The following is an 8,582-nucleotide window of genomic DNA, read 5'->3' as shown; positions in this document are numbered from 1 at the left end:
TGCAAAAAGGAGGTAGGGAAGGAGCGATGCCCAATGTTTTTGCTACTGATTCACAAATCGTCTCAGCATCGCCTTTAGAGTCTGATTAAAACGTTCCACCAAACCGTCCGTCTGTGGATGGTAAACCGACGTTCTGATGGGACGTATTTTTAGTAATTTATATACCTGCTGTAGCGTATTTGACAAGAAATTAGTTCCATGATCAGTCAATATCTCGTTGGGGATCCCTACTCTTGCCATAATCTGCACTAGTTCTTTGGCTATCGCAGCAGCACTAGTGGACCTCAATGGAACTGCCTCTGGGTATCGCGTTGCGTAATCTACCACCACTAATATATGCGTATACCCAGAGTCAGAAGGTAGCAAAGGGCCGACTATGTCCACTGCGATGCGTTCAAAGGGGGTGGAAATAATCGGCAGTGGGACCAAAGGGGCGGGGCGCACTCGACCCGGCGCTACTCTCTGGCAGTCTGGGCATGTGGCTACATATTTCGACACTTCTTTATAAACACCTGGCCAAAAGAATCGAGCCAATATCCGTTCCCTTGTCTTGTCAACTCCGAGGTGCCCCGCAAAAGGGATATCATGCGCCAGCCTCATGACCTCCAGCCGACAAGACGGGGGAACCAATAATTGTGTTACAGGATGTCCTGTGCCCGCGGCCAGGTTTACCCTATATAGTAATTGCCCCTTGATAATGAAGTGTGGAAATACTAGTGCCCCAGCGCCTTCAACATCCTTACCTTCAATGGACCGGACCTGTCCCCGAATGTGCACCAGTGATGGGTCATTGTCCTGCTCCCACACTAGGTTCACATTCAAGTGCCACATGTCCGGTATATTGAGCGGGGCAGGAGTAACATCTGCCCTTGATGGCCCAGTAACCTCGCCCTCTCGGTCACACTGCGTTCCGACCCCCTTCGACTGACGTTTTTCACCGTTATAACAGGCTCCCACCAGCCCCCAGCCTTGTCTCATTAACGCTCCCTCCCATTTCCGCAGCCTTCTCTCTTTGTTTGTTTTTTTCGGCCGGAACAGGGAAGAGAACATTTCCGCTTGAAAGGGAAAAACATTACCAATTATTTCCCCTTCTACTTTTTCTGCCACATTTGCGTGTATGGCCGGGACTGCCCTTAATTTCAATAAATCTTTATAGTTGGGCCAGTCCCTACCCAGAATAATGGGATGTGGTAACCTTTCCGCTACCCCAACTACCAGGGAACGTTTCATCGGACCGACCGATAAATATGCTTTTACTGTGGGGTATGTTGCCGTGTCTCCATGGATACAGGAGATCGCCACCTGACCTTGTGGCTGCCACACCATACCGCCCAAGAGAGATGCTCTAATTAAGGTCTGACCACACCCTGTGTCCACTAATGCATGGGTCTTCACATTTCCAAAAATCACCTTAATAATACAAGGCCCCTCCCGACCATTTTTCAGATGCCAGATTACAGATGGAAGGCTCAGATGCCAGATTACAGACGGCCACGTCACACTCCATCGCAGATGGGCATGACCTAGCCTGATGTCCCGGCTGGCGGCACCTAAAACAGGTAGGGGGAAAGGAGGGCACAGTATTAAATGGTCTGTCCCGCTGCTGGTATGGCAACGGGGCAGGGGCAGCACCTCTACCCCCGCTGGGGGCCAACCTTGGTCTCCATGAAGAGGAGGCAAGGTCGCCCATTGGGGTTGGTGCTCTCGGAGGTCGTTGACCCGGTCCTGGTGGTGGGGCTGATGGAGCAGAGAGAGGAGGTGGGGCTCGGCTGCTCCGTTGAGGTAGCGGGGTGAGTAGCCCGGTCTGGGCGGATACCAGGGAGTCCTCGAAGTCCTCAGCGAGTTTGACTGCCTGTTCCAGGGTGTCGGGGTTGTGGCGCCGTATCCATCCTTGGGTCTCGGCGCCGACCACATGACAAAACTGCTCGATAACGATGGCCTCCCCCATCTGGGCAGTTGTTTTTAGCGCTGGGGTGAGCCAGTGTATCATGTGGTCACAGAGCTTCTGCGCGACCACCCTGGGGCGTACGTTCGGGGACCTCCTGTACTCCCTGAACCTCACTCTGTGCGTTTCCTCCGTAATATTCAGACGGCGGAGAATAGCCAGCTTTACCAGGTCATATTGAGCGGTGTCGTCATCCCCCATTGCCTGGTATGCTGCCTGCGCTTCCCCAATCAGGCAGGGTCCCAGCTGGCTTGCCCAGAACTGTCGGGGCCATGACGCGGTGGTAGCCAGCCGCTCAAATGCCACCAGGTATGCCTCTGGATCATCATCCGCCGTCATTTTATGCGTCCTGGCTTTGGGCGCTATGAAGCCGCGTTCCGCTGATGCTGTGGGAGGTATTGCCAGCCCGACCCTCTCGATCAACGCGGTGTACCTCTCCTCTCTCCGTCTTTCCTCCCCCTCCCGTCTGCTGTCCAGCTGCTCCAGCAGCGCCGACAGTGTTGCGTAGTCCATCTCCTACTTCTGACGACCACGTGTGGCAAAGTGGTAATGACGTGCAGGTGAGTGCAGTGTAGAATAATCACACGGACAGACGTTGGTACAGGTGCAAGGGTGTTTATTTAATTTAATAAATGTCCAGAGCCTCAAGGCAAAACCTGTAAATAATAATAGTGCTGGAAGTGATACAGCGGCGTGTATCACTTCTAATTGTAATCCTACGGGTTTGACCCGCAACCCCAAAGTCCCGTTCCGACACCCACACTAAACACGTACACAAAGACAGTGCGTGATACAAGTGTTAAAAGGTGCAAACACAGAGACAGTTCCGAAAGTGAGACAGGTGAGTGGTGAAGTCCGGGTTTTCGCTGGCCTGCGGCTGCAGCTCCGGATCGTGCTCAGTAATCTTAGTGAGACAATAACACACAAGACACACAGTGTTAGGACACAGACACAAAACACTCACGGTCGTGTTCACGTTTCGGGCTCCTTCTCGGTTATATGTTTTAACCATATGCAAAGGAACAGATCACTCAAGCCATGCCCCCTATTTATACCCTCGCCCATGACCCCGAGGTTAACGAGCGCATCCGCTCCTCCAGTCCTCGGATGCCACGCCGCTTACCGTCTGGGCCACTGAGCTCGGGTGCCATGGCTCCGCCCCCTTCCGAACTGACGACTTCCATCTACCCTACGGAATAAATTGTCGTGCCATTTCATTAAGGGTACTCTGTTCCTCGTATACCGTGCTCTCACAGGTCGAGAGGGAGATCTAACACTAAGACTCATTCGATCTCTGTCACAATATATATATATATAAATCACTCTAATTCAATTAATGTACCTCTTTATATTTCATCTAAATCTCTTTAAAAGTCCAGCTTTAAAACCAACGCAGTTTGGAATGTAGGTTTAATGTTTAACTTTCCTCAAAATTGAAAAATATCATAGTTTAAAAACACTTTCAAAGGTTGATGTAGAATCAACTAATAACTGCAGTGCAACAAAACCACATTCAAAATAGAACACTTTACATTGTCTGAACACCTACATCCATAACTTTCAAATGCACTGCTTGTTCGCCCAAAGAAATACCAGTTTGTAGCTTCTTTTACAAGCTGTTTATGACCTTCTAGAGAAGTCACATGACGCAAACACCCTGCTAAACTGAGGAAATCCTGTGACATCAAGACAGCATCCACTGCTGCTTCTAAACTTTGCGCATCACCAATCTGAAATACAAATTTAGCATTTCTCAATATGTGTTACACTGATACTAGTCTGGATTTGATAATACAGTACGCCCTCGCTATAACAAACCTGTTGGGGTCAAAGCCTTTTGTTTGTTATATCGAGGGGTTTGTTATAGTGAAAGGACAATCAAAATGAACGATAAACTGTTGGAGTAATGAAATGAGATTATGAATACAAGTAGAATTACACGTACCTATTCGTCTTAAGTATGCAGTATTCTGCCTTTGCTTTATTCTGTTTGTTAAAGAATTGAAACGCAGTACAGAAAGCACAAATTCTGAATTGAAGCTGAACATTTATTCAAAATCAATCTGACATGAATCGTTTCAAAGTGCACCAAATCTTAATCCAACAAGCAAGAATCCCAAACTGATCTTTTATTCAAAATCATCCCGACATGAAAAATTTGACTACGTTACTACTTTTTTTTAACAATCAATATAGTTTCCAGCTTTGTTGCAACATAAAATGATTTTCATTTTATTATTATTATTATTATTATTATTATTATTATTATTATTATTATTATTATTATTTATTTCTTAGCAGACTCCCTTATCCAGGGCGACTTACAGTCGTAAACAAAAATACATTTCAAGAATCACAGTACAAGTAATAATACAATTAAGAGCAAGATAAATACAATGACTTTGGTCCTAGCAAGTACAAGTGTGACAAAATACGATTCAAGATTTTGGATCTATAGTTACACAGTGCGCTTTTTATTAAGATAAAAGAGTTGACTTCACTGCAGAGGTGGCATCCTGTGCATACAAACTGGTATGTTGACAGTATGTGTTTATATGATCTTTTTTTATTTTTTTATTTTTGGTCCAGGGGCCAGGTTCGTTCTAGCCAAAGGTTCATTATAATGAAGGGTGTTATAGCGAGGGTGTGCTGTATATGCAAGGGATTTCTAAACTGTAAGACTTGTCACCTATCACAACTTTTTAGTTTCTTTAATTTAATTAACTTTAATGTATTTTTTTGTTTAAGGTAAATATGAACAATTTTCTCCAGCTGTGAAGTAGATAACAGACTACTGTATACCAGTCATTGTGCTATGTTGTCATCAGTTTTCCATAACTAATCCATGGCTTGAAACTAAGTTTGCAGGTTTTGCCCAATATTTAGGAACCTTTTTGAACTTCATTGTGTTAAAGAATATAAAAATATAACATTTTAATTGATAGAATCAACTTGATATTTTATTAGTATTTTTAACAGAACACCTACATTTTAATAAACACTTACTTTCTCCAGTTTTGACTTTAAATCTTCATCTGGAATTTTCTGGAAATCACAGGTCACATTTTCTGGTCCTCTCACTAGTGCATCATATAATTCAGTTGCCAGAAATCGGGGCGGTGGTCCACCATGTACAAGGCTCACAGCAATAGCTCTTCCGGCAATGAAGTAGTCATCTGATCTCACAGCTGGGAAAAGATTAGCTTTTGTCAAATATTTACCCCAAACCATTTCAATGATGAAATGATTCTGCTCAGGAATCCAGGTTTCTCAAGCTTCGGGTCTAGGACATATTGCACTGATGAAGCAGAAAAGCAAATTTATTACTTCAAGTACACATATGTAAAATTGAAAGAAAAGAAAGTTTGATTAACAAGTAACATACTAACTTGCTACATGATTTCTGTACATGCTAATACTTCTGTAATGTATAATACAGGTACCAAACTAAATATTAGTGAACATACCATTCTAATATGTTGTTAGGGCACTGTGTATCACCTGTCCTGTAGTAGTTAATAGTTTAGTATCTTGTAGGCTTTTTTACATTACATGTACAAAATAATATACATTTCTGTTGTTACTGTTTGTTTCATAAATAAAATACAAATACCTGAACTATTTAAACATAGATGTTTTTGATTCTCTGGTCCTATAAATAGACAGCTGGTCTGCAGGTGCTTCATTAGAAGTCGTAAGAACTCTCTGCGAGGTCCACCAATGTCAACTGCACCTTCAGAATGGCCCACATCATCAGTAAATTTCACAGATATTCTTTTGGTTGGGGAATATGTATTTCTTCGGAATCCGTGCAGTGCACCTTCCCACACAGTAGATCTGTTAATATTAAAAATACTGATTTCCTCGTCATTTATTGCTTTAGCTAGATTACCGAGGATGTCTTCAAGAAGGAAACTGAAAAGATAAATGTTCACATAGAGAAAATAAAGTAAAATCCTTCCAACTAAAAAAAAAAATAATTCAATAAGATAGTGAAACTCTTACTGAAACCTTCAGAACAACCCTTACCCATCATGTGATGGTTCAATAAGACTGTCATCCAAAAGAATGGCAGCTTCAGAGTTGTCATCTTGAGTTAAATCCAATATGTTGATATACTGACTGCACAACAAGAGAAGCATTGAAACTAAACACGATGTAATACTACAAATGTCAAACAAGCAAAATATTAAACAATATACTTATATAATTTCATAGCAAGTCATGGGTCAAGTTAACCTATTTTTATGAATTATGGCGCAGAAAATTTTAAACTAAGCATAAATGGATTTTATAAGTTTCTTTCTATAGTAGCTATGCTGACATGTTTGCTACATTTATCAGAAGGGTCTTCATTTAAACCTTCTGCATTGTTAAATACATTTTTCAACAATTTAACTTGAAGCACCTTAAAATACTTTTTCAATTTAAGCACAGTTTTATTTAAATGCTGCAAACAGCAATACGTACTGATATGGGTCACTGGATTTACTTTCTTCTGCAGTGGCTGTGCAGCTGGAATGTAGGTTTGGAGGTGTCCGAGTTTGTGTCATCAACTGAAGTGGTGAAACAGAACAGACTACTTCGTAATTCCCTAAATCAGAGAACGGTGTGCTGCATATAACATCAGTGTTTGTCAGCTGAAGGGTTGGTATCTCTTGGTGCAGTTCTTCACCCGTTCTGCTCACAAGAAAAAAACAAATGTATCATAATATAACTTTAATGTGATTTTTACATTGATTCTGACTTGACATGTAAAGCAAATAGTAATTAATAAAAAAACAAAAAAAGGAAATCACTAAAATGCAAATATTACATTCCACATAAATGTATATTTCAAAATGTGTTTTAACAAGCCTTTATTAAAATTACATTTCATATTTTGTAAGGAAACTTACTGGTGTACTTCACAATGTGACTCGTCATTTAAAGGCTTCTATGATTGATCTTGAAGGTCATTGGCATATGCATTTGTGATCTGAAACATATAAAAAAATTAGTGAATTACTTTGACAGACTCTAATTACTTTAATGAATGCAATATCAAAACATACCTTGTTTGTGTCATCATGTGGCATCTGAAGCAGCATCTTGTTTGGTCTAAGATACAAGGCTTTAGATGCAAATACTTTGTGAATTAAAAATCCACTCAGAGTTTGGCCAGCAACCAGGTTAGGCTTTACCACTTTATTATGAAGTCCCATTAGAATTTCAAATCTGCATTTAAGATACAAAGCTATATTAGAAACAAATACAATTTATATTTGTAGAAATATATTTTAAGACATTAATAACAAAGTGTACATATATGCTGAAAATAGTAAGGTTTTCAATGTAATAATCCCTTCATTGTATAGCACTGCAACATATTGTTCTTCTAATAAATCTATAAATGTATTCTGAAATATCTACAGTAACTTCATGTTCCTATTTTTTTTTTTAAAGAAAATACACACTTAACATTCAATGAAAAAAAAGACTTTATGCAAACATATACACACTCACTGAATGGTGGAATCAATTTTATCTTGAAAAACCATTTGGAGATGTTCCATTATGGTCTTGGCATCCCAGTCTTTTTGAAACTCCACTGCGTTCTTGACATGACCATTATCAAACAGCCATTGCTTCGTTCCCCGTCGAGGAACCAATTCAGCAGTAGGATCTGGGAGTAACACTACCTCCTTTGTGAAAGTGTTAGGACCACATATCCCTCTTTTTAAGTTTCTATGATAGGAAAAATTAGGGGAAATATATATATATATATATATATATATATATATATATATATATATATATATATATATATATATATATAGCTCAAAGACCCAGCTGCCCAATGTTTCGATATGTTGTACATATAAATTAACAATATTATGACTATGGTTACATACATATCATATTTTATTTATAATAAAATTGTTAGTATTCTTACTTATAGTAGCTATAACAAAAATAACTTTGGAGGCTTTATTAGATCTTTGAATACAAGATGACAACTGTGACAAAACGCCAAGAACTAAACATGTTGTTTGATGGTGATGCCAAAGGTTAATATTCATACCATAATAAAAACTCCATGTCAATATGTCATGGATCTGTACTACTACTAACTGTACAAAAGACCTACATTTTAAGTTGAAAATGTATGTCCTATGGCAGGGATAAATTATTAGAATTATACTCAAAAGCAGTGTCACTAATTCATTCAATAACATTTATTATTATTATCATTATTATTAATAAGACAAACCTTTCAATCAAACATATTGTTACTCAAAAGCCATCCTTGATGATTGATTAAACTATGAATTGTGCTACTGTCATCAATTAATGAATATACCATCAAACAGGGTTGTATCTATATATACATTTTGCAACCGTTAATTTTGATGAATTGAGCGGAAAAACGTACCTTTTTGCAGACAGTCTTGAGCAACTCCGTGAATTCTGCGACATGTTTAATCTCGCAGTAAAACGAGGTGCGTTAGCAAGAATTCTGCTCCGAAAAATTCTCCTAACTTCACTGTCAACTGGGGACTCCACGTGGTGGTCAGATTCTGTGTTTTGATTTAGTTGAGCTACGCTGTCTGATGGCGAGTTTGTCTGGTGTAATGCCTCGTCCACAGCTGAGGAC

The 8,582-nt window shown here is 40.2% G+C and overlaps 1 long non-coding RNA gene across 1 annotated transcript; it reads right to left on the bottom strand.

Annotated features, from left to right (window-relative positions):
- Positions 1-3,534: 3,534 nt before the first annotated feature.
- LOC131739994 (uncharacterized) lies at positions 3,535-7,660 on the bottom strand. Its single transcript, XR_009330626.1, has 8 exons — positions 7,451-7,660; positions 7,000-7,162; positions 6,844-6,923; positions 6,416-6,625; positions 5,975-6,067; positions 5,559-5,860; positions 4,952-5,133; positions 3,535-3,675 (listed from the first exon to the last, which is right to left on the bottom strand). It is a non-coding gene; the product is annotated as an uncharacterized LOC131739994 (long non-coding RNA).
- Between the last annotated feature and the right edge of the window lie 922 nt (positions 7,661-8,582).

This window comes from Acipenser ruthenus, chromosome 12 (assembly GCF_902713425.1).
Source record: "Acipenser ruthenus chromosome 12, fAciRut3.2 maternal haplotype, whole genome shotgun sequence".
Classification (NCBI taxonomy): domain Eukaryota; kingdom Metazoa; phylum Chordata; class Actinopteri; order Acipenseriformes; family Acipenseridae; genus Acipenser; species Acipenser ruthenus.
This window is presented reverse-complemented; position numbering and strand designations above follow the sequence as displayed.